Below are 5,238 nucleotides of genomic sequence, written 5' to 3'. Positions count from 1 at the left end.
CTGCCCCCCCCCCCCCGCCAAGTGAAGGCACCTAGAACTTGCCCATTTTCCCATGAGACAGAATGAAATAACTGAAGAGCAGATGCAAATAAAGGTGACGGTGGGAGAATGGTGAAGTTCAATAGTGGACAGAGACTTGGAACAACCCAGAGACTTCAGATGGTTGAACAGGGTAAAACAAAGCACCCAGGATAGGAAGTGGGAGGATGGGTGAATGAGGCAGAGGCCCAGTGAGCACCATACTCAGGAATAGTCACCTGGTAGAAATACAGTCAATGCCCTTGGGATCTGCATGGCAAACTGGCTCTGGAAGTTCTCTACACTTCACAGCATATCCTCCTGGTGCTGTAATAGGTAGTCATCTTGAGAAGGTCTTATCTGAGCATACTGCTTAGTCAAAGCCTCTTGCATTTTTCCGTCTTTAGGTCCCATGTCAATATTACTACAGTAGCTCAGTGGGGAGATGCCCTAAGTGTCAGTTTGGTCCAGGGACAGAGCCTCTGATATAAACTGTTTTGAGAATTCTATGCAGTGAAAAATTGGACTGCTATGCTTAAAGGACAGAGGAAACACAGGAGAACAAGATGTTTCCCCTTTAAAACTAGCACTTTGGGAAGCCAGCTGTAGGAATCTGGGGAACTTGATTTTGTTTGGGAGCTAGAGAGCCAAGTCTCAGGAACACCAGAGTTAAGGGCAGTGGACTACACTGAGTCCACTGTCTACTCCCCCAGCACAGAGAGCAAGATCTCCATAGACTCTCCCCATTCAAAAGAGTGCAGCACAAAAAGCGCCAGAGTCATCTGACATAATACAGAACCTGTCAGCACTGCCCTTGGAGTGCACAATGCAAAAGGCACCAGAGGGAACCTATGCCAGACGAATTTCACTCCATGCTCCATTGACATTCTATAACCTTGGCATCTGCCCCATTCTTGGAGTGTGCAACACAAGTAATTCCAGAGTAAATCTATCCTGGGGAGGTCTGAGTTTCACCTTAGTTTATTTTAGTATGCAGGGTAGCTGAGAGATATTCCAACTGGCTCCTGTCAGAAACCATTCACACTTAAAGCCTGGCACCAAAAAGGAAAGGAGGAGACAAAAATTCTCAGACTGAAGTTCTTGCATAGGCTGCAGGTAATCCGCTCTTACCTGCACAATCTGTGCATACCAACAGGGAGGAAGTTATTAATGTTTTAACCACTATTTTTCCTTTGTGTATATATATTTTCTCTTTCTCTGTGTCTGGAACTGAAGATTCAACCCAGGGGTGCTTTACTACTGGGCTATATCTCCAGTCCTTTTTATTTTGGACAGGTTCTAAGCTGTCCAGGTTGGCCTTGAACTTGTGATCCTCCTGCATTATCCCCACCAAGTTGCTGAGACTACAAGCATGCACAGCATACCTAGCTTCTCTCTTTTTTTTTCTTTTTAAGTTGTAGATGGACACAACACCTTCATTTCACCCACTTATTTCTTATGTGGTACTTAGAATCAAACACTAGTGCCTCACGTGTGGTAGTTCCACCACTGAGCTACAACCCCAGCCCTCTCTTCTCTTTAAAAATTTAATTTTTTCCACTTATCTATATTTACCCTGCTTTCCTCTTTTCGCTTTAAACTTTTAGTTTTTCTTCTTTTTTCTTTTTTTAAATTAACTGTACTTAATTAATTTTAGTTTATTTGATAGTATTTTTGCCCCTTTTGTTTCTTGCTGTTGGTGCTATGGTTGTTTTTAATTTGGTTTTTACTTTATTTCTCTATTTTGTTGCTGTTGTCACTGTTACTTTCTTTTTTCCATGAAGTGCTAGGGATTAAATGTGGTACTTTTAGCATGTTGGGTGGGTGCTCTGCAGTTGAGCCACACTTCCAGCTCCGCTCAGAGAAACTGCACCTTACTCCTGCCATAACATAGTCCTGCTTGAACCTTGGTGGATCCTTCAACTTATTAAAAAAAAAGGCAGGGGGAGAAGACACCAGCGATTAATCCAGCTCCAAGTAGGTATGGCAGGGAGCTTGAAGTCCCACTCCTGATCATTCACCCCCATATCAAGAGCAGAGAGGAATAACACAATGGTTGTGGACAATGAATCTACAGGGAGCCTTCAGCATAACTCATCCCCATACCCTACCAGACCACACATTGCTGACAAGACCGAAGGAGTAACCAGGGGGCCCACCCCAATCATTCTGCTGTCTCCGTCGCACCTGCCTGAACTACTAGAGGGATCACAGGCTTGAGAGACCTACAAGAGAAAGCAGGTTATCTGAGGCTCTGTAACAGTACATATGTGTCAAAACCCACAAATCATAGCCAAGAAAGCTACAGGGAAACTAACCTATTAAGTCAAACTGGAATTAGACGCAAAACTGTAAAACCAACTGGTATCCCAGGGCACATTGTCCAGAGAAGGCTACTAATAAGAAGGCCCTCGTATAAAAGTGGAAGAGACATCCATTCCAACGGAAAGGAAAAATCTCAACACAGAAACAAAAGAAAAGTATGAAAAAGTAAGGTAACATGACCCCTCGTAAAGTTATACTCTAGTAACTAATTCTAACAACAGCAAAGTGGACAAAGAACTCAAAAAGAATGATTTTTAAAAAGCTTGCTGGGCATGGTGGCACATGCCTATAATCCCAGTAACTTGGAAGGGTGAGGCAGGAAGATTGTGATTTCAAGGCCAACACTGGCAACTTAGCAAGACCCTGCTTTGAATTAAAAAATAAATAAATAAAAAGGGCCGAGAATGTAGTCCAGTGGAACAGCACTGTTGGCGCAATCTCCAGTATTGGGGGAAAAGAGCTCAATGAATTCTGAGAGGACATGAATAAACAGCTGAATGAACTAAGGAAGGCAATGCAAGATATGAATGTGCAAGTCAATACAATAGACAATTTGAAAAAGAACCAAACAAATAAATTGAAAGCACAAATTAAGTCAAATTAACTCAGTTGAAAGTATCACCAGCAGACCAGATCAAATGAAGAAAGAATACCAGAACCTGAAGACAGGTTGAAGAATTATCACATTCAGACAGTAATAAAGAGAAAAAAGAGGGAATGAAGGGAACATACAAGGTCTCTGGGACACTACTAAAAGACCAAACATGTATAACTAGAATAGACAAGGGAGAAGAACTATAAAGGCTGAAGGCCTGGAAAACCCATTTTGTGAGGGTTGTGGCTCAGAGGAAGAGCGCTCGCCTAGCATGCATGAGGCACTGGGTTCAATCCTCAGCATCACATAAAAATAAAAGGTACTGTGTTCACCTACAACTGAAAAATGAATGTTAAAAAAAAAAATCTTGTGAAATAACAATGGAAAATTTCCCAAAATCTTGGAAAACACATGGACATTCAGGTTCAGGAGGCATTTAGAACTCCAAATAGATACAACCAGAAAGAACTTTTGCACAATGTTATAAACTGTCAAAAGTACAGATCAAAGAAAGAATATTAAAAACTATAAAAGAGGAGTACCAAGTTACATTTCAAGGCAAACCCATTAGAATAACAGATTTCTCTGCAAAAATTCTAAAGGCTAGGAGAGCATGGAATGAGGTATTTTAAGTCATAAAAGAAAATAACTGCCAACTTAGATTTGTTATAACCAGAAAAGTTATCCTTCAGAATTGGATGAAAATAAAGATCTTCAATAATAAGCATAAACTAAGGGAATTCATGACTATTAAATCAGCATTACAGAATATACCTACACTCACAAGAGGAAGAAAGATAAACATGATCATGACAGCAGAGAAAAGAATAAATCTTAGTAGCAGTGTAGATAAACAAATGAGAATTAGGAAAGAATAAAACATTACAAATATAGAAAACCCTCAAACAACTAAGATGAAAAAAGGAGGAAGATACAAACAAAATATTCAAAACAACCAGGAAAAAAAAATAAAACAACAAGAACAAGTTCGTGCCTTTCAATAATAACCACGAATGCAAGTGGTCTTAAATTCAATAATTAAAAGATGTAGACTGGCTGACTGGATTAAAAACCAAGGCCCAACAATTTGCCTGCAAGACACTCACCTTACTGGCAAAGACATACACAAACAGAAAGTGAAAGGACAAAAATGATTTTTAAGTAAATGGAATTCTAAAAGAAGTAAGATGAGCAATACTCACATCTGACAAAACAGACTTTAAGCAAAAATCAGAAGAATCAAAGAAGGTCACTATGCACTGATAAAGGGAACAATTCATTAAAAAGACATAATAATTATAAATGTGTGCACTGAACGCCAGAGCATTGATTTTTATAAAACAAACACCACTGGACATAAAGGGAGACATAGGAGGGATAGACAAAGTCCAGCACAATAATACAACAACAGTGGATGACTTCAATACCTTGCTCTCACCAACAGATATCCAAACAAAAAAAAAGTTAAATTCCACTAACGATCAAATTCTTAACTGACACCTCCAAAATACTTTATCCAACAGCTAAAACAGATCATATATTAGGCCATAAAGCAAGGCCTCACAAATTTGAAAAAATTAATAAATTTCTTGCAGCTTATTCATCATAATGGAATGAGACTTAAAGAAAAAAAAAACCAAGAGATATTATAGAAACACATGGAGATTTAACAACATTTCTGAACAAACGGTGGGTCACTGAAGACAAGAAAATTTAAAAACCCTTTGAAGCATAGCTGGGGTGATGGGAGGCCCAGGCAGGAGGATGGCAAGTTTGAGGCCAAACTGGTCAACTTACTGAGACCTTGTCTCAAAATTAAAAAGGATAGGGACATAGTTCAGTGCTTGCCTGGCATGTGTAAGACTCTGGGCTCAACCTAGTAGTCTAAGGAAACAGAACAAATCAAAACAATACAACCCTAGAATATGCAGTACATAGCAAAAGCAGAATGAAAAGGAGTTCATTTAACTACATTGAGAGAGAGAGAGAGAGAGAGAGAGAGAGATAGAGGGTGGATATATCAAATAAATGACCTAACCTAATGATATATCTCAAGGTCTTAGAAAAGCAGGAACAAACTAAACCCAAAATCAATAGAAAGAAATAATAAAGACCAGGACATAAATAAATAAACAGAAACTAAAACAACAATACAATGGGTAAATGAAACAAAGAGATGGTTCTTCAAAAAGAGCAACAAAATTGACAAATTCTTATTTAAACTAATCAATGGAAGAAGACACAAATAGGGAGGGGGGGGAGAGAGAAAGAGAGAGAAAGGGAGGGAGGGAGGGAGGGAG

General features: G+C 39.3%; 1 protein-coding gene and 1 pseudogene across 4 annotated transcripts in view; one reads left to right on the top strand and one right to left on the bottom strand.

The window, feature by feature from the left end:
- The window catches only part of Trpm7 (transient receptor potential cation channel subfamily M member 7), a 106,655-nt gene that overhangs the window by 17,626 nt on the left and 83,791 nt on the right, over positions 1 to 5,238 (bottom strand). The window lies entirely within an intron of this gene.
- LOC107137545 overlaps positions 2,071 to 5,238 on the top strand; it is a 6,574-nt pseudogene continuing 3,406 nt past the window's right edge.

This window comes from Marmota marmota, unplaced genomic scaffold (genome assembly GCF_001458135.2).
Source record: "Marmota marmota marmota unplaced genomic scaffold, marMar, whole genome shotgun sequence".
Taxonomy (NCBI): Eukaryota; Metazoa; Chordata; class Mammalia; order Rodentia; family Sciuridae; genus Marmota; species Marmota marmota.
This window is presented reverse-complemented; position numbering and strand designations above follow the sequence as displayed.